The sequence below is a fragment of the Lygodium microphyllum genome, chromosome 13 (genome assembly GCF_053477565.2).
Source record: "Lygodium microphyllum isolate KBCC chromosome 13, Lygodium_microphyllum_v1.1.10, whole genome shotgun sequence".
Lineage (NCBI taxonomy): Eukaryota > Viridiplantae > Streptophyta > Polypodiopsida > Schizaeales > Lygodiaceae > Lygodium > Lygodium microphyllum.
Window position 1 is genome coordinate 152,054,732 of NC_141147.1, and position 22,135 is coordinate 152,076,866.

At 38.5% G+C, this 22,135-nt stretch overlaps 1 protein-coding gene across 4 annotated transcripts in view; it reads right to left on the minus strand.

Annotated features, from left to right (window-relative positions):
- Positions 1 to 21,351: 21,351 nt before the first annotated feature.
- LOC148027361 (RNA polymerase II transcription mediator) overlaps positions 21,352 to 22,135 on the minus strand; it is an 86,460-nt gene continuing 85,676 nt past the window's right edge. Inside the window, exon 7 of one of the 4 annotated variants that reach the window (XM_087691931.1) lies at positions 21,352 to 22,114. The gene's annotated coding sequence lies outside the window, so the exon portion shown is untranslated. The remainder of the gene's footprint in view (positions 22,115 to 22,135) is intronic. The other 3 variants (XM_087691930.1, XM_087691929.1, XM_087691928.1) reach the window with 3 other exon arrangements.

Consider the following 22,135-nt stretch of genomic DNA (forward strand, 5'->3'; position numbering starts at 1 on the left):
TCATTTCCTCCCACACTTAAGTGTGAAGCGTCCCCGCGAACAAATTTGAAGAAGAACCACGATCAGCTCTTTGAAAAACTTCATCTTCAATCTTCAGTCTTCATTTTTTCATCATCATCTTTGAATTGTCATTGGATTTGGAAAGGAAAATAATCACAAAAAATACACACACAACTAGGACGGGGAGCCTAGGTTACGAGCATACCACATAAAATCATACATCACGCAAGAGATAGGGCTTTTCACACAATTTGCACACAAAGACATCACACTTAGCATGAACTAAAAAAATAACCACTAGTGAAGCACAACTAGAAACCCGCAAAAGATATGGAATCAAAGTACACCCTTACTACGGATAAAACATTGAAGTTCTCCCACCCGAAAAATAAATAAAAGGAAAAGTGAGGGAAAGTTTTATTGAGGATAAATTAGAAAAACTAAAACAAAACAAAGTAATGGCTTGTGTGGATTGATGAGCATGGGAACTCTTTGGTGAGAGAAGGCACAAGAAAGAAGTAAATCAACCATATGAATAAAGCATTGTAGGAAAGTGGTTTAACTTTTTTTTTTCTTTTCAAAATTGATCTTGGAGGATAAGGAAAGAAAAAGAAGCCAATAAATTTTCGCAACATGGAAACAGATGACGGCCGTCGATTTCGCTGCTGCTGCAAGAAGTCCATGCTTGTAAATCTGACGTTGCGCAGAAGATCGAATATTATTGAATGACTGAAAGTCATTCTGGAGCTTCTGGATTCTGCCCCATCACCACAGCATCTTCATCTGAGCCAAACCTATCACCGTCGTCATCTGAGGTAGAGGTCTCAGTTGGGCAATCACTGTCTTCATCATCATCATCATGGACGCTATTGGGCCAGTAAGTCTCGTGATAGCAGAACCGCACCTCATTCGGACACTGTAGCTCTATCTTCGATGTAGGATAACGACGTCGGAGTGGACATTGTGGTGGAGACTGGGCTCCCATCACGTTTCCCATGCTGCTGAATATCGTAGTCTGCGCCACGACTGGCAGATGCAGCTCTGCTGATCGTGTAGCTCCTCCTTTTGATGTTGCAGTCCTGCAAGGCTGGCTGTTGGTGCATCACTGAGCGAATGGTAGCAGGCTTGGAAATTCTGTAGCAACACCGCTACATGATGCACTAGGTGATGGATGGGGAAGTAGGTGAGATTGGTGGAGAAGAAAGATATTGGGAATAATAGATGGATGCCACCCGGCTATCAGAGTAGCAGCAGCAACTTTGGAATAAGTAGATTAATTCATTTACCATCTTCTTTTACAACTCGTCAAGTGTAACAATGTGGAGCATTGGTTCTTGATCTTCCCACCATTTCTTGTCATGGTAATGGCTTCAAAACCCCTCTTCCTTGCAAGCTCCATAGCCACCTCTTTCCCGGCCAGTGCACCAAATGAAGAGCACCCTGCCACGGCACCATGAGAACCACGAACCGGCCAAGAGAGGCTGCAAATACATTTGCTGGCCACAAAACCTGCAAGAAAACTCTCCTTCTTCTCACCAAGAACCATGCTCTCCAAACACACAAGAGGAAGGCACACAAGAAATTGAGAGAAATTCTTCCATCCTCACCCTCTTCCTCTTCCTCACTCTCCATTAGAAATGAGCATGAAGCACAAGAGAGGGAAGCAAGAACAAGAAAGTAAGAGTTGTGCCAAATGAGAGAGGGAGAAATGAACCGTGAGAGAAGAAGATAAAGGAAGAGAGAGGGTGTAACCACCTCAACCTCCCACCTCCCCAAATCCCACGACTGCAACCACCTCCTTTTCCTTTCTTGAATTATAAAATTCAAATTTGCATACATTGGCTAAGGTCTAAGGACCTTTCAATTTTTAGCATGAGACAAAAGGATTTGACCTTTCCTTTTCCTAGGAATATTTTATAGTGTGTCTCTTTTGGACTACACATTTTACATTGCTTCATATTTGATTTTTGACAAAGGGGTACATTTGCAAAGTATCAATTTTCAAAAAGTTGTTTCCATGTGAGCACATTTTTGTGCCTTTATTTGCACTGATTTCCTGGTCATCATTGTCTTTGTGAACCTCCACAGACCAAGACTCCTGAAGCTTCTTCACAATCTCCCACTTGATGATGTCTGGAAACTTCTCAATGAATGACAAATCTTCCATGGATGGTCATTCTCTCTATTTCTACTCTTCAGTTAGTCCCCAAACAGTTTTCTACCAAGATGCAAGTTTTTGCTGCTTCAACAGGAAGAGGAAAAAACATCCATTGAATTCTTCTCTTCTTGGCAATGCCAATTCCTTCATTTTCAGCCTCTTTTGGTGCTTGTTGATGGCAAGCTTCCCAGGCTGCGCACCAAAAACATGGAGCCCCAAGAGAAACACCAAGGAAAAAGGAATTCTCTTGCAAGAAAATCTATCTTGTAACATCAACAAGCTTTTTTATTATGTTTTATGTGATCACAATGAAGAAAAGAACACCAGGCACAACAAATCTTCATGCAGCATCATGTATATCTCCCACGGATTTGATAGAATCAATCATATTCTTCAATATCTTCACAAAATCCATCAATAGAACAAAGAAAGCAAAGGAATACACCATCTTTGAATGGAAATACATCACATAGTATTCATCTTCAATATCTTCATAGTCTTCTCTCTCAATCTCTCATATACAATCACTCTGTTTTAGTAGAATTGACTATCTCTGACTCTCTCTCTCTCTCTCCATCAATAATAAATCATATCCTCACTACAATCTCTCAAAATCACTCTCAATAATCCTTCTTAGGTCGTGGATACCCCTCCCAAGAGGTATGTCTGATATGAAGAGGCACCAGAGCCACTACAGTGTCTTTTCATAGCTCACTACTGTCACTTCACTCCAGTCTTCACTTGAGTTTTCAGCAGCTACTTCTTTCACTTCTTTCAGCTCCTTTGCACTTGTATTCACCTCTTTCCAAGGCTAGAAAACTTTCCCAAGCTACATATACATTCTACAGAACACATACAGAAGCATACAGAACAGTCACAGTACAGAACAGAACAGCTACAGTACAGAACAGAACAGCACAGAAGCTCTACAGAAGACCTATAGAAGGTTACAGAAGGTCATCAAAACCTCATAACTCATACTCAAACCATTCCAAACTCTCACAAACCATTCAATAATCTTTCACTATCTCAATCTTCATCAATCATCAATCCATCCCTCCTTACAGAAGACAATCAGAACAAAACAGAACATAACAGAAGCTATACAGAAGGTATACAGAACCTATCAGAACATCACAGAACCACTGATAAACATCATGAACTTCCAAAACACAATCAATATCATCCAAAACACTCTCAAACCACTTCCAAACCAATCAATCATCTCATAAAATCAACCATTCAGCTCTCAAAAACAACAAAAATCAGCCAAAAAACAAGTCATTTCAACACTCAACACTTACCCTTCCCCACCAAGTCCCACAGTCTCAATCTACAATTTTTATTGAGGCTCATCAAGTTTGAATGAATCATTACTACATATTTGCATCATCTTCCATGGATATACACCTTCACATACAGTACAAACACTTGTGCTCATCTTGGCAACTCTTATGCACATACTGTGATGTGTATATTTGGAGAATATTTGGAGAATTTGCTTCCAATGAAACAAGCAATATCTCTCCCTCCTTTGCATTATATTGTCCAGACCACCATTGAAAAATGTGTGCATTGACCTCTAATTGACACTTGCCTCATCTACTATGAATCCTTGAAAATTAGCCTTTTGGTGGCCGCACTTCTCTATCACTTTCTTCAACTTTGACTAGAATAAGATGTGCATATATATCTTCTTTCTTTATCTCTCATATTGATATAGTCATCAATTCTATATACTACGAAAACATAATCCCAAATTGAAGGTCGAGGAGCACTATCTTCATTACATTCATGTTGTCATGGAAAAGTAGATAAGAGAAAGTATCTTGGGTCTTACACATGTGCTTCCATGGTGGTCCTATCATTAATATGATGTATATAGTCAAAGAATATCCAACTCTTGTGTAGATTAGTGATGCCGTTCCTTTGCATGCGATCCACCAAGTCAACCACTAACGCCAACCATGTTGTTAGCATTTTGAATATGAAGCAGCTACTATCATTGTCAATGGCTTAGTGGGCTACCATGGAAAACTCTATATGCACAACATTGCTTTAACTTTAGAAGATGAGATTACATCCCCTCGCTGCTCTCTACATGTGGTGCATAAACCATATATTTGAACCTATATGCATGGAATACTCAAGATCATTTACAAGATTTTTTTTGGCTAAATTATGGTATGGGTCTATTCCTTGAATGGAATAATATGTTATCCATTTCCTCTAAACGAGTGGTTGGAGTTCCTCGAGCATTGTTGAGAGTTAAATGCTACACATGGGAACATCTTTCTCGCAAAAACCAAGGCACTTGTCACTAGTCTTCTAGCCATAGTCATTTTTAAGTGTCGAGTCTCAATGGCACTAAAGTCTCTCACCATTTTCTCCACGGTTTTTTGAGCCTCTTTTACATTTTTTCTATAGGTGCCTCTTTGCACCTCATGTTTATGTGTGTCGTAATGGATGAACAATCTTGACATTGTGCTTGTTGCTGACATCATGTATCTAAGGCTTCTGAGACCATCAGTTGACATTCCAACATTTGGTGTGTCGGTATTAAGTTTCCCTATATGTCATGAGGTGGGAGTTAATTCGTAGTATGTAGTCATATTAAGGTACAAAAGGTAGAATACTATCCCATGGTGCTTTTAAAGGCCTTGCAAATGAAGAGAGTTATACATGTCCATGCCATATGGTTTGGTGATCCAGATATTGAGCAGCTAGCACAATCTCTATTTGGACACTCTAGTTCTTCACAACATTTTCTTTGTGGCAAACTATACCAGGTAATGCCATCAATATCAATATGGGCTTTGTCTAGTAATGACCATTGTACTTTTGCTTCATACCCTCCATAGGATGCATGTTGTCTGCTACTGATGGAAGCTCATATGCCACGTTTCCATTACATAAAATTAGGATTTTCCCCACTCTCTCTAGGATACGTATATTCTAAAGAAATTGACACAAGACTCGGTATCGCCCTCCTGAAGACATTATGTACTCAACAACACTTGTAATATGAGAGGTTGGTTGTATCCCCTGATCTTCCACATCAAGTGTGATTGGGATGGTCTTGTTTTTGGCCATCTCTTGGGAGGTTGGTGAGGCTACCAAATTAATTGTTGTTTGCCCCATATTGCCAGGGCTCTAGGTGAGGTCTGTTGTAGGGAAAGGTTGTGTTGTAGGCCCATTTCCTTATTTGAGTCTTGTGAGACCAAGGTTTTTAGAACATATACATGGCTAGGCTCATGGTCACTCTTGCAATGGATTGGTGTACTTTGGATTCTACCTTTCATCTGGGTAATAGCAATAACACGTTCACCATTGTCGACATAAATATCTTCCTCCTTCAACATCGAGAACCAGTTGTTTCTATATTGCATAATATGTTTGGCAATGAGAGAGACCATGTATATGTAGAATTCCATCCCCACTTTTAGTGTAGCACTCGATGATGGGTATTTCCCAAGTAATCTACACATGTATAGATATGCACATCATATATGAGAGTGAGAGAGAGTGTGCATGCATGTGGGTGTTATATGCATGTCGAGTATGAGAGAGAGGAGAGAGAGAGAGAGAGAGTGTGTGTGGGTATGCATGTTAGATATGGGAGAGAGAGAGAGAGAGAGAGAGAGAGAGAGAGAGAGAGAGAGAGAGAGAGAGAGAGAGAGAGAGAGAGAGAGAGAGAGAGAGAGAGAGAGAGAGAGAGAGAGAGAGAGAGAGAGAGAGAGAGAGAGAGAGAGATGCACATACCTGTGGGAATGATTAAGCCGAGGGGGCAAGAGATCTTTTGTCCAAATGTAGCTAGTCCACAAATTGGGGGAGTCATAGGATGGGTGTGGCCTTGTATAGCCACTTTGAAATAGTGGAGTATTAAGTGCATGTCAAAGATGAGAGAGAGAGAGAGAGAGAGAGAGAGAGAGAGAGAGAGAGAGAGAGAGAGAGAGAGAGAGAGAGAGAGAGAGAGAGAGGTATTAGATATAATATTTTTAATCAAATATGGGGACAAAAGTGACCCCTTAATCAGTAACAAAATAATCCCAACACACATATACTCTCTCTCCCCCTTCCCTCTCTAAAAAATTCAAATATCCTTGCATCACATTCTCTCTATCTCTCCCCCCCTCTTGCTAAATCTCTCAATCACATGCCTTCTCTATATCTCTCCATCATCGACAATCCCCTTTTTGGCATAAAATCTAGACACACATGTCCTCTCTCTCTCTCTCTCTCTCTCTCTCTCTCTCTCTCTCTCTCTCTCTCTCTTCTCACACACTCTCTCATTATTTCAGCTCACAATTATTTATTCGAACCAAAGCTCCATTGCCCTAGGACATTTCACAACCAAGCATATTGTGGTTCATTATCATCTTGTTCATGTCAAGCACATTTCATTAATTACCCTCAGATTGGAGGAGGGTCACAATGTGAAAAGCTTCAATATATGCTACACTAGGGAATTGAACCCACAGCCTCATGATTATGAACCCAAGTTCTGACCACTAGGCCATGAATCAAGCATTTAATTTGGATTCCCTTCTCGATTGGCTTACAAAGTAAGTGAAGGGCTAGCCCTCAAACTCAATCTATATAAGGATAATTAATAAGTGGTTAACATAATTAGTGTCAATTGATAATATTACTTTAATACTAATTAATAAGTAATTAATATAGTACATAATACTAATTAATAGGCAAATAATTAAAGAATACTAATTGACAAGTAAATAATACATTAATTATAACACTACTTAATAAGTAATTATTACTAGTTATCAAAACAATTATTAATGTTAATAATATTCATACTAATTAAAATTAATTAACACTAATTAATAATACTATTAGTGAAAATAGTAATACTATGAGTATTGAACATTAATTACTATTACGTATCATATTAATATTATTAATAATTAATATAATTAGCATTAGTTAATATTAGTACTAATGATATTAAGACTTATTAATAATAATTAAACTAATTAGTAGTTAATTAACACTAGTTAACAAGTAGATAATACCAACTAATCACTATTAATAATAATATTATAAATTTTAATAATAACAATAATATTAGTATTTGACATAATTAATATATTAAACATAATTGGTATTAGTTAATTAGTACTTAAAAATGAAAAACAAAAAAATATTTAGAGAGAGAGAGAGAGAGAGAGAGAGAGAGAGAGAGAGAGAGAGAGAGAGCTTAGTGGGGAGGGGTCGAAAAATTTTGACCTCGAAAAGGGAAAACCATTGTCCCCTTTTCAAGGTATTGATCAATTTTTAGGAATAAGTAGGATTAGAAAGAATTTAATATTACCAATATTTAAGATTTAATAATATTTGATACTTAATATTTGCTCAATGGTTAATATCTAGTATTAGTTGGTATTTAATATTACTATTAATATAAGTAGTTAGCATTAGTATTAATTAGTCTTAGTAATTAATTCACTACTTAGTAATAGTATTATTAATTAACAAGTAAATAATATGAAGAGGATTCCCATTGCATGAGTAAGGGAAAATGAACGAGCAATTGTAAGACCAAATGCATCAAGTAAACAAATGCACAATCAAATGTAAGATTGCTCATAATACCTCCTAAGGAGCTCAGTCAATAACATTTCAAGAAAGCAAATAGTAACAAATAGTAAGCTCTGCACGTATTCAAAATCCTAACTCGTATAGAATTGGAGAAATGTAATATAACTATCCTAAGGAAAAATGTTAGAATATATTAGCGCATTGAAGAGTACATAAATTTCTCCACACTATAGAGTTGATGATTGCTCTTGGATGCACACGAGAAATAGGTCACACATACACATCTTGTCTTTGACAAGGACCTAATTGTTTGAACCAAATACGAGCACTCCAAAATGCCAAAGAAATGAAACAAAAAGCAATTATGCTAGTAGTAATCTTGCTACTGCAATGTAGTAGAGCTTCACAAATGTAATGGCATTACCAAGTGTGCATGATAATGGTGGTCTGACAATAGGACAATGACTAGAACATCTCAACTTTGGTTAGAGCTTGCTCATGCATGAAATCATGGGCAACCTCATCAAGCTTTAAAAATTGCAAAAAGATGTAAAACGTGTGCTTGTAGGGGAGATACATTGCATGCTTTACTTCTCTCTTTTGAAAATCTAGGCAAGAGCAACTTGGAAACTCTGATAATGTCACTATGTAGTGCACCCTTGCTACCTAAGATTCCTTAGTGCCCACATAAAACATGTGACACTCATTGCAAATGATATTCCTCTCTCACAACAGAGGCAATAATAGAGCTATTTTTATCTATATTGCCTCTAAACTCTTTGGTCAGCTTGGAATGTCAATGAACAGCCTTTCCACCTTAATACTTCAGCCTAAAAGAACTTTTTCCTCATTGGGGAATGGCCAACCCCATTGCACCACAAGATGTCACAAAGGGACACCATATCCCTCTCGAGCACGAATCCCGTCCTCTCCAACTCTTCCACCACAGGAGTGTACTCTCAATAATAGGCCATGCACTAGGAGTTTTTGGCCCAAGCAATGCAATCACCCAAGACTTGTCTACACTCCAGCAATGTGAAACAACAGAAGAACAAAACCATATGAATCACTCAAAAACACCCCCAAGGGTACTAGTTGATGGTGGAAAGGCACATTGACCCCAGAAACATGGTGCGCACAATCCAGGTTTCTATGGAGCATTTTGGGGATTAATCAAGGCACCACATCTCTGTTTTGACTCCTCAAGAACCCCAAAGCAAGTGACTTTTGATTTTGGGTTTTTCCTCCTAATTGCCCACATGGTCTTGGCTATCTTCCTTTCTTTAATGGTAGGAATTAAAAATGCTAGTCCATCAATCAACCTTGTTGTTTCTCCTTGCTCACTATCATTGTCACATACTCAAACTTGTGACTATCATCATCCATCACAACACTAGGTGCTGAAAGCATTGGACGCTTGCATCTTACAGACCTCTACTATTCAACAGTCTTGTGTTTGGCAATCCCGACCTCATTCATTGCACTATGGGTCAAGTCAATGAGTCGCTTGGTTGATGCAAGTTCTCCTTTTTTGGAGAGAAAATGATTTTTTATTTCTTCCAGGCCTAGCCCACTCCTAGTATATCCACCCACCAAGTATGCATTAGCATGCACACATTGTGGCATAGCCATGGTGAGATCAATAGATGTTGCCTCATAGAGAGTCAAGTGCTTTGTATATCGAATGGCCACTCTCATATTGGAGTGCTTTGTCTTTTCCGAATTTATTGTAGGCAAATTTGGACCATTTTCTTGTTGAGCCATGAACCATGAGCTCCAATGCGGTGATTGAACTTTCCACAAAGCAAACCAGGTCTCCAAGGCCAACAACTCACCCTCAATTGCATGACCTTTTCTCCACCATTGTTGCAAAGCATGCTTGCAATTTCTCGCTACAATATCTGAATTTGCATCTCTCCATATTCGACAAACCACTTTTGTTCCTCATGGAAAGATACTTTGATATAATGCTTTGTATGTTTCATCATACTTTGTTCCCAATGGAAGGAGTAAGGTCTCTCCTTGTCAGGTTGCCATTGAAATAAACTAAATAGACTAAATTCCAATTTGCACTAGCTTCATCTGCCATGAAACCCCTAAACTTTGGTCTCTCATAACAATTTTTCAAGAACGTATCCTGCAAAACTCCTTCTGAGCACTCTTGTTCTTGACTTTGAACTCACATGTTGCAATGGTTAGAAGCTCTTGAAGATGTGGATCGTACACATAAGCTTCCATTGTTGACCATCCTACCACATGGAACACATGGTCAAAGTAGACCCACATATCTTACAAATTACCACTTGGCGGCATTCGATTCATGAGATCCACATCATTGGCTAGTCCCAAGGTCGACATCTTGAAGATATATGGTTGTAGGTCTAGGCATAGGCCCAACTAACAAGGAAAGAGAATACTGTGTATGCATGGATAGCCAATCTTTTTCTTGAGAGCCAAGATCAGCACAAATAAAGTTACATAGGAAAGTTAAGAAAAATGCAAATTTTGTAAAGGTCCAAAAGCTCTTACTTAGAGTCATTTGTAAGGTTTTCTTCTTGAGATGGTTGTTAATTTATTTTTGCTACGGGGTTGTTCTTGAGATGGTTGCTAATAATTCAAGCTAGTAATTCTTAGATTGTTGAAGCATTGGACAACACACGAGCTTAGCGAAATGGTATGAGGGCTAAAGTATTCCACGTCAGCACGGGCTACTTTAGCCCTCCATGCGGGGGACGCACCGAGTTAGCCTTTCAAAATTTCCGAACTCAGCCAGTTAGCGCCAGATTTGCTAATAACCCACCCTCGCGAATCCAACCGTTGCTCTCAAAGCGTGTGACTCCGCCCAGCTGATTCTGAAAATTTTTCATTATTAGAAGACTATGGTCAGTTTTTTGAAGGCAAGAGATGAAGTAGCACCTTCTCGAGATCAATGAGAGGTTTCAGCACTATGCTCATGAAATGTTCTCATGTCATGGGAGTAGCCTCTTGAGAGTTCTTCCAACATTGGATGCACTATCAAGGCCCAAAGTTTGAGAAATAAGAAAGTGAAACCATGGAGCACAATGAGAGTCACACTCAATACTCACAGACCTTAGAATACATGACTTTGCAAAACCACATTGTCATAGACTAAATAGTGAGATGCTAATGTAGCACTTCCTCTCATCTGTGTAAAATCTGCAAAGCAAGACAAGGTATTGATAATATTGCAGGCCTTCAAGCTTAGGTATTCATTGTTTCCACCTACTTACAAGCTAGAGTGGTGACATTATAGTCATTCTCATACTGTGACTTAAGTATTTGTTGTTTACGCCTACCTACAAGCTAGACTTATGGGTGGCACAACCATTCATGAGTCATCAATGTCTTTAAAGTTTTGGTAATTTACTCATGACACATGACTCATGGATGATGGATTGTGGGAAATGGTTCAATGAAACATTTTCATGCTACTTACTTGCCTCTTGAATGATTCCTCTAGCTTTTTAAAGTTAGACTTAAAATTCTATAATGGTTCTTTGTTTCTCCAAGATTATCCTATTATTATAGTATTTAGTGCATGAGATGAAGTGGGCATGATATAGATTATGTGGAAAATATGATAACATGTTGATTAGGTATCCTTGTGAGTTGACAGTGATACGTGTCTTTTTGTAATGTGAAAGACCCTAAAGAGAAACTCTTCCTTCATCTATAGCTTGAGGGAGCTTCATTGGTTGCATAGAGATATTCTATGGTGACTATGAGTATTTAGCTTTTTATTTGAATGTTGAGAAGCATTTTCAAAGTCAAACATATATGTTTAGGTTTTGGTTTTGGCAACCCGAGTGTCTCCCACAAAGGGGAGGGTGTAGAAAAAGGAGAAAGAGTAGTTGGTCCACTCTTGAAGTAATTGTTGAAGATGGGGGTGAAAAAACTATTATGGAGGAGTAAGTAATCTTGAGGGAGGGCAGGTTGGCTTAGACCTTAGTATTGATGATCTAGAGTTGCAATTGCAAATAGTCCCATGATATGTGGTGCATCCAAAGGTACTAACTGAAGACAACATAAAAATGAACAAGATATGAGTATTTTCAAGGGTGAGGACATTTTGGAAAAAACAAGGATTATTAGTTATCATGAGTACCCCCCTATACCTGTGTGTGTGTGCTAAGATTTGGGGGCTAAGGGATGATGCATCAAGATTGAAGATTGCCTTTGGGAAGGAAGGTTATGTTCCAAAGAATGGGGTGTTTAGTGTCTCTATTTGTACCTAGCTAGTGAGGAGACATTGGTAATTTGATTGATGAGATTGCGGAGGGATAGCATTCAATTTGAAAAGAAGCGAATATGGAGTTTGAAGAAGATATTTTGATGTTTCCACACTTGAAATGGATAGATAAGTCACATTTTGAAGAAGACATTTTGATGTTTCCACACTTGAAATGGATAGATAAGTCACATTTTTATGTATGAGAGGGGAACCATTAGACTATTGCATGGAGAGAGGCCAATCTTTGAGAGATTTCTTTTGGACAAAAGAAACATGTGTATGTTTTGACTACAATAATCGACCCTCAAAAGTTTAGTGAATTTTTTCTCCTTTCGTGCTTCTAGTAGATGAACTTATAAGTGTTTTGTTCATGTTAAAAGACACATATCTAAATGAGTAAAAGCTCTTTCCTATTAATAACATTGGGTGTAGCCTTAATACACATGCGCTCATTGCCCCTTCATTGAGGGGTGAAATCGTAAATACATATAATATATGCACGGCTAATGTATATAATTTATAGTTGGTATTCGTAAGTGGTTATTAATGGCACATAATCTAGGAAGCAATATCTCAATAACCAATAGTTATCAACACCTTGCCATCATGCTAAGATTTGATTTCAAAAGATAAGATCATGTCACCCTTTTGAGGGTGATCAATGTATATGAGAAGGCTTGGTTCGTCAGATGATGACCCCATGGGGCTTGCTCCTTGGACGTGTGGGAGTTCTTGTGACCATTTTGCATTGTATAAGTAGCTCCTCTCTTGAATTAAATTATTATGTTTTATCTCCCCCTTTTACCTTTTTTTGTATTGTTGTAGAAAAGAGATTGGTGATGTGATGATTCTTTGGAGGAGGACTCACACTTTCCCCTTGACCTAGAGCTTGACAACCTATAGTCACCAGTAGCACGCAACCACGAAGGGGGGAACACCCTCCAAGAGGGAGAGGGAGAGCGACGCAAGCATGATCACTAACATATGCAAAGGTGGAGGTGGCCATTGTGCTTGCATGTGGGGGAGAAATGACCTCGAGAGAGGTTAGACATGCTTTGACAAAGCAAATGAGAAAGGGAAAGAGAAAGCTCGTAGTATTGAAGAGCCAAACCAAAGAGGCTAGAGTTAGGAAGAGCAATGACCAACAAATCATTGAGTCATTTAATGCACAATAGGGGCATGAATGCACACAAAGTAAAAAGATGTAGAGGCAAAGAATAGGAAAGGAGCATATAACATAAGTTGGGGATATGAATAGTGAGTCTACTCTCACAGTCACTCGTGTTAAGCATATTGTGCAAGCTTGCATTGAAGACTAGCTAGAAATGTTGATTGAGTATTTGTAAGAGATGGTGACATGTTATTATATATGATTTTGCCTTTCCACATTTTTATCAATATTACTATATTTTAACATGCAAATATGAGCATCCATATATTTTCCTCCCATCCTGTTTTTGCCATTTGGTCGTCATGCCCATGATAAGACAAGTTACCATGAGGTATAAGCAACTCTTGGAGACATTTTTCAACAATGGCTATGTTAGAGGGGTGGGCATATTCATACTATCATTGGAGACTCCAAGGTATGAGTGCAAGTCAATTGATGATTCAATTACAAAAAGGAGTGGGATAACTATTGACTAAAGAAGCATAAGGAGTTAGAGGCAGAGATTAGTAGCATTAATTGGGCCTTCATGACGAATTGTATACTTTATGTTTGGGATGGAAACCATCGACTTACAACTTTGATGAATGAGATAAACACATGTGAGCGGCCCTAAACCTTGAATCTATAATATTTTCTAGTGTGTTTGTTTTTTGTATCACTAACATCTATTATTGTTTCTAATAGCCTTTCTAGATAACAGAAGGCAACACATGCATGTAGATTGTCTCCCTCTTGTGAAAGTGGCAAGCGTGGCCCAGGGGAGATTTTGTTGTCAACATCTTGTACAAACATGTATGTAGAGAACCATTTTTTCTATGATTGGATTGCGTTTATTGGTATTCGCTAATTGAAGTGGTAGAATAGATGTTCTAAGGACCCTAATCTAGAATATATAAAGGTTAGCATAAAAGAGGGTTATCTATGCCTCATATCTAAATGAATTAAAACTGATGCAAATCTCTGACTTCGAATTCATGCCCAAATGGAGGGAGGTGTACTATAATATTAATAAAAATCTCGTAAAGAAAACACGAGGTTTACTGAGTCTCAGAGTTGCAAACCCAAACCTTAGAAGGAAGTGGTACAAGTAAGTTTCTACCTCTCAATAGTTGCCACTCATATGTATTCAAATCACATTGATTCGAAGTAATAGTGTTTTATACCATTGTAGAATGGTCTCATGCTTGGAGTAGGGCTCCAAGACTAGCAGTGCTCTAAATGAGAGGTATATACATTGACGTCCTCAAAGCTAAATGAGCCATCTAGGCTATACAAACATTGCCAAGAGATTGAGGACTAGTGAACTTGGAGGAGGAGTAGTGTATATACGAGGGTCACCAGATTGAGTAACAATGGAATGAGGAGGTGTACCAGAGATGCCATGTCTTCCTCGAATATCCTGAAAGCAAATTTCAGTTCAACAAGAAATCATATATAAAAATTACTCAAAGAAAGAATAATCACAAGAGACATAAGAATCTAGAGCCCTAGTAGGTAATAAAATAACATGTATTCTTTGGAATATGTTGTATCTCATTATCTCCTTGTAAAGAGATTATGGTTGGTCATAGGAAAGTGATACGAGCGGTTTTTGGGAAAGGAAAATAGAAGAGCAAGCAAACACCTACTGTTGTTTAAGAAATGCGAGTAGAAAGATCAGCCCTCCTTACAAATTAATTTGGTTTCTCCACTCTCCACATATTTGATATTTTACTGTTGGTAGCCAACATATATTGTGTATTACTGTAGTGGAAATATATTACCGAATATGTCATGTGATTATGTTTCTGTAAGCCTTGTGACTAGGACCACTGAAGACCATATCATAATTCCACTAGTGCAAAAAACGATGCAATTGAGCAACATATATATAAAGATAGTTTTAAGTTGCAAGTTTTCCATCTATTATATATTCATTCAAATTATGAGAACAATTTTCTATTGTTTCATATCTAGACTTATTTTCAATGAGTTGTATTGTAAGAAACAACCACCAAGGAAGTTTGTATCATTGGTGTGGAAACAACAACCAAGGAAGATTTGTATTCCAAATCTTACAATGGGGATACCATTGTACAAAGAAGCACAAGAGAGTTGGAAAATGCAAAGAGAGGTGTTGAGGACACAAGATTGTCCCCTCTAAATGCATAATCTAGAGCATTGAGCTAGTAAGGTGAATTATTTCATAACCTTATGATGTAAAAGCTTTTTAACATTTTTCCTCTTTGCAATATCAATAACAATGTTTTCTATTATGTAGAGGAGGAAAAAACTCTAGAGCATGAACTTGCAATGCCATTGGATGTGACACTAACTCATACAAGTAAACAAACATGACTAATAAATGTTGTGTCATGATCATATAATGTGAAAGCTTTTGAACCTCCTTCTTCTATACAATATCAATAGCAATGTTTCATCATGTGTAGAGGAGGAAAGAATGCAAGAATGCAAACTTGTAATGCCAGAGGATGTGTCACCTACACATTTATATGAACAAACATGATTTATGAATTTTATATTCAACATCATATTGTGTGAAAGCTTTTGAGCATTCTTTCCCCTTTACAATGTCAATAAGAATATTTTGTCTTGCGTAGAGGAGGAAACAATTCAAGAGTATGAACCTACAATGGTGGAGGATGTGGCATTTACACATATATGTAAACAAACATGACTCATGACTTTTATTTGTGGCAATGTTCAAAAAGAGAAATATATAGCTAATATTCAACTCTACTTGTAAATGGTCATACTCACATTCATATGGAAGTCCCCCTTGCAAGACATTGTCGCCCAAACCTCCACAATGGTAAAGGTGGAGTGGCGTACTGTTCTTTGTGACCTATTTAAGGCAAGAAATGTTTTACAAAGTGATCCACCAAGTGAGGCATTCTCCTGATCGATAGAGGCATTGGACGAGGTCAAATAACAAAAAATGATCAAGGTTAATAAAGAAACCACAAACATTGCATGTAATATCATAGTGATTCGTCTCCCCAGCAACAATACTATGCATGGATTGGGGGATCAAATTTGATCATGGAATTCCCACACTGAGGAGAGTCAATCAATGTCATGCATCTAGCTAATTGCGTGCTCAAGGACACAAGGATATTAATTTTCATTTCCATGGCACCCTCCACCCACGATGGAGTTGATTGAGCATATTATGAGAGAGAGAGAGAGAGAGAGAGAGAGAGAGAGAGAGAGAGAGAGAGAGAGAGAGAGAGAGAGAGAGAGAACTCGTACTTATATGTATGTATGTATGTATAGGGAGATGTCAATGGTTAGTCCCAAAAATATAAAAGCAGAGAGAGAGAGAGAGAGAGAGAGAGAGAGAGAGAGAGAGAGAGAGAGAGAGAGAGAGAGAGAGAGAGAGAGAGAGAGAGAGAGAGAGACTCGTACTTATATGTATGTATGTATGTATAGGGAGATGTCAATGGTTAGTCCCAAAAATATAAAAGCAGAGAGAGAGAGAGAGAGAGAGAGAGAGAGAGAGAGAGAGAGAGAGAGAGAGAGAGAGAGAGAGAGAGAGAGAGAACTCGTACTTATATGTATGTATGTATGTATAGGGAGATGTCAATGGTTAGTCCCAAAAATATAAAAGCAGAGAGAGAGAGAGAGAGAGAGAGAGAGAGAGAGAGAGAGAGAGAGAGAGAGAGAGAGAGAGAGATTGGCACTTGAGGTATACCTCAACATGAGGGGAGAAAGAGACCAAGTGTTGGTGGCATTGTTGGTTGTGGTGTTGATGTGAGGAGAGGGCGAGTAAGATGTAGTGGTGGTGGTGGTAGTGGAGAATCAACAATGGAGGAGGTGGTAGCAGAGGTAGTGGGAATGGTAGTAGCAGTGGAGAAGCATGCTTGGTAAGAAGAAAAGGAGTGGACTATGTGGATTAAAATTGGAGGTTGCTCACAAAATCTCACTAAAAAAGTTCACTTCTCTCTCTCTCTCTCTCTCTCTCTCTCTCTCTCTCTCTCTCTCCATCTAGTACCTACTAGTGCCAAGGTCGCAACACCATCTCATTATTTACAACAAGTTGAAGAAGTGGCCTAGATCCATAGCGCTATTTTTCTTCACCCCACATGCTCCAATTAGTAGACTACGTACTAGGTTACATTGAAATGATGAAACTAGTTAGATTCTTTACCATCCCCCTTCTCTGATCGGAGGAGATCATACCTACCCATCCCTCACCCTATGCCCTCCCCGCACCCACATGTTCTAGCTACCACCCACAACCCTATCCATAATTTTCTATTTCAAGCATGAGCTAGCTCACATAAACAACCATCACATATATAATGGGCCCACACACTTTGAGCATAAGGCCCTCCTAAGGATAGTCACTTCCTAACTCATCTCCATCCCCCACTTAGCTGCTCTTCAAAGCTTCCCACACTCCACACACACTAGTGGACCCATCCATCCCTCAAAATTGTGGTATGATGACAAGTGTTGTGATATTTCGACTTTTATTTTTGATCTTTTCAACTTCCCATAATTAGGATTTGAGAGTTTAGACCATTAGAAAGAGGGAGTCTCGAATAAAATAATCCATATTTCATAACTCGACACCTTCTAGGATCGATATAATATGCAAACATCTTTCACGTTAATTGCCATGCGCACGGTGGTCATGACTCATAAGTCAAAAATCAACTAAGCAATCTCCCCCTTTTATCAGTTTGACAAGAGGCCTAAATTGGAGCAAGATCATCCGAGAGCCAGGCGAATCAGTCATGGCATCTCCCCTATAATCTTGTAATTAAAGACCATGGCCTCAAAGAAGAAAATTATGAAGGTTGCTGAGGCAGGAGCTGCCAATAACGTTGTGGGTGTGTGACCGCTACAAACAGAATGACAAGTACTGGGATTACAAACGAAGCTGTGAATACCATTAAACCAAACACTCGTCATAAATTCCCATGTATCGTATTTGATTATTAATTTAAATATTAAAGGTAGCAAACAAATCATCATCCTAAGGGTTGGTAACAAAAAGCCACATTCATAGAATATGACTTTTTTTATCTTTTGCATAAAAGAAAAAGAAAGTAAACTTAAAGAAATTTCTAACCATAAATTCCAAGGGATAATTTGGGGTTGTATGAGATGTACTAGGGACAAGTACAAGGAAGATATTGCGCTTCCTAAAAGAATTAAAATTTTGATTTGTATTGAACTCACGGAACCTCTGATTGATAAACGCGAACGCTAATTCTCTATATTTAAAAAAAGTCTTGAGATGAAATTGTTAAAATAACAATTTTCATAAATAAACTAACCAATATTTTTTAAAAAAATTATCGCTGGACAAGGACCCATGAAACTCTATTGAGAAAAGAAAAAGACCATCATGGAAGTTGTTCTCAAAAATAGAATTCTTGTTTAAATTCAACTCGGATTAGATTCCAAAGGGAGGGTAATCCGAGAAGATTATTGGAAGATATTGCAATTTATGCTAAGTTTGGCCTTGATATTATTATTTTAGGAAAAAAAAGGTTTGTCTTGAAAATAAATTTGTTAAAAGTTTGTACATAATGCATTCGAAGTAAGATGTTTGTTATTGTAAGTTAGATACTAATCTTTCCAAAAAAAAAAAACAAGCTAAAAAGATGGATAATCAAGTACAGATCGTCGGCCGAGGCAGTATCCCAATGAGCATAGAACGCTAATTGAGACAGTGTTTTCTAATGGTGCTAGACCTCCCTAAGGCTAGTGTGGATAAAACCTACTCTAAGGGCTTTTTTAACTTTCATGTTAGTGAGTATAGACCAATCATGGCACACGAACTGTCAATTACCCTTCGAATCTAGATAGTTTTCTGGAAGTTCTAATACTAGTCTAGGAACTGAACTTAGTGAGAATAATGCCTTCAAGTTGATTTCACATCTAGCTAGGACAGAAAACATTGTAAAAATATATTTTTCTTAAAGAAATTATTGAGAATAAAAATTTTTACATTGTTTTTGTGTCGTGAAATAAAGACGTATAACGAATTTGTGCTAGGAGAGAATCAAAGAAGTTGTTTTTATATGTCGAATCTAAAGTGGTAGGTAATTAGGTAATAAAATATACTCTATCAGGGTCGAGGTGCCATACTCCCCTTCGTCTCCCATTCTCTTTGAACCAAGTGCAATGCAAGTCTGCTTCAGTTTGAATAATTCTATAAGTGGAAACTTGAATTGCTAACACTAACCAACCGTTATAGTTGATTTGACCCATAATAAGAACCCAAAATGGGGGCGCGGCGCAGGGGGAACAGGTGGCCACAAGGTGAAGACAAGAGGATTGTCGTTGCGATGGCAGGAGCTATCAACGGCTCAAAAAACGTGATGGCGGCCGACAGGTGAGAGATGGGGGACGCAACGCTAGTTAGCAGGGGGGTTCGACGGGTTGCGATGGCAAGGGCAAGAGCAACGACATGTCAGTCGACAGCGTGCTATTGTTATAACTCAAATAGTGCCTAACTAGCAATCCCATGAGGTAATTGTAAAGCTTCTCCACGCAATTTTGACTAGCAAGCACGACTAAACATTTTTCTCTCACCACAACTACTAAACTACAACCTAAGACATTCCTCACCCGCATTCCCTTCCTTGACCACTCTTGACTTGGCATCTACAATGCAACAGAACACAAGTTAATGTTACATACAAAGCAAGAATACACTCTCATCAAAGTTCATATTATCACCAATGGATCACAACTAGCTTGCAAACCCTACAACTTGTTCACTAACCTTGCTTGGCACTTCGTTCTTCAAATGACTATTCATTGGTTATTTGTTTGTGTCCTCTCACAAAATCTAAATTGCTCTTGTAAGCCCTAGTTGAAGAAGCTAGTTATGAACTAACATTATCTATAAATGAAAACACTTCTAATGAGTTTATATTCAATCCCTCACCCAAAGTGTTAGGCATGAAATACAAGAATAGGAGCTACCATCATCACAACCCTCCATATAATATGCTCGAAAAGAGAGTTGCATCTTCTTTAGTATCCTGAAGTAATGCTTATGGTAGCACATCTTCCTCGCACTTATTGGGAAGAACCAATCTTTATGCAAGCCTGATGGCTTTTTCTCTTAAGGGCTCAAGTCCCAAGCCTCCATATACACTTCTACTAATGAGTTTATAGTCACTCCCTCACCCAAAGTGTTAGGCATGAAATACAAGAATACGAGCTACCATCATCACAACCCTCCATATAATATGCTCGAATAGAGAGTTGCATCTTCTTTAGTATCCTCAACCAATGCTCATGGTAGCACATCTTCCTTGCCCTTATTGGGAAGAACCAATCTTTATGCAAGCCTGATGGCTTTTCCTCTTGAGGGCTCAAGTCCCAAGCCTTCTTCATTGGCATGTGAGGTGGCCTGGTCCCACACTGTAGCAGCCCATGCTTTCAATTCACCAAAACTCCATAGACAGGTGAGGCCGTAAAGCCGATGAGCAAGCTTCTCTTGAAGCTAGCGTAAGTGTAGTGTCATTGCAGAGCTTTATCCTGCTTCACTCACATTATTTTATATTAAAAAACAATCTTTGCTAGCATGATATGTTCAAATTTAGCTTCTCACTTCAAACATCAGCAGTGACACTTCTTTACAATTGTCCCAACCTGGCTTAGAATGTTCAATTTCCTAATACGTGCTTATCATATCCTTGCATTGTCAAAAGTGTGATCCAAAATATGGTCAACTCAAAATCAACATGGGGAGAAGTTCAAGCAGCTTTATTAACTAGAGCAAAGGGATCTAATTGAGCTTAGGTGTTATCCTTGATGCTCTTGGTCATACTCTACCCATAACATCATCTCCACTATCCTTGCTAGCTCATTTCTGTGCTCTTCATAGCAATAATCTATGGTATCAAAGATTACTTTCTATATCATCATGGCTACTTGTCATGGTCCCTATGACGTTGGCCCACCCCACATTCCTTTTCACAATCCCTAAGTGTTTGCAAACCTATCACCTTGAAACTCTGGCTCTCACAACACTCTTGCAATTGCCCAAGCCATAACTTATTCCTGTCCATGTTTGCTACATCCTCCACCACTAACCTCCACAATGGCAACTCTCGTAGAAAACACACCATGAACACCTTACCATCGATTGTCCACAAAGGTTGAGGGCCACCATGTAACCCCCCAAAAACTGGTTGACTTCCAAGTCCTTTGAAGAACACAATCTCACATATGAAGCATTGTTGGGTTCATTTTTGAAAGCAGAACAAAAGTGTTTGCTAAGACTACTTGTATCCAAATAACATATAACTGCTAGAGCATACCAAATTCTTGGCCAATTAATGCCTTTCTAGAGAAGAAATATGCTTTGCATCGGACTGTTGAAGGCCAAAGGCTGATCAAAAGCACTCTCAACCAATACCCCAAAGGAAGCAAAGATTCAACTACTTTGGGGTGTTGAGGTGGCCAAATTGTCCACTAAAAATACCTTGAGGCCTACTTTTGGCATACACTTGTGTGAACTGAACAATAAACTGCTTCCTCCTTTACATGGGCAAATAGATCTCATCACACCAAACCCATTGCATATCTGTACAACACATCACCTAGCATCACCAATGGGCACAATGCAGGTAAAATCTAGCTTCTCCGCATTAAATCCACCATATCTTTCAGGTATGTAGCAACAGCAGTTCTTTTTATATTTCAGCCAGCCACTTCTCGTGCATCAATTTTTGAGGAAGAACAAAAGCAACCCATTATTCTAGTCAGAATGTCATGAGCAACACATTTTTGAACTCTTAACTGATGCAAAACAGCAAGAACAAATCCACAGCCTATGTGATAGACTTTGACCAGAATAAACACAAGCTTTAGCACCATCATCTGTGCATATGTTAATATATCTAGCACCCCAAACATGGGCAGCTCAATGGCTATCTTTGTATTTGTCCTGTACTTGTACTTGTTAGCTTGTATCTCTTTGCTGCAGCCACTAGTCCTGCTGGAAGACAAGGCCCAGTAA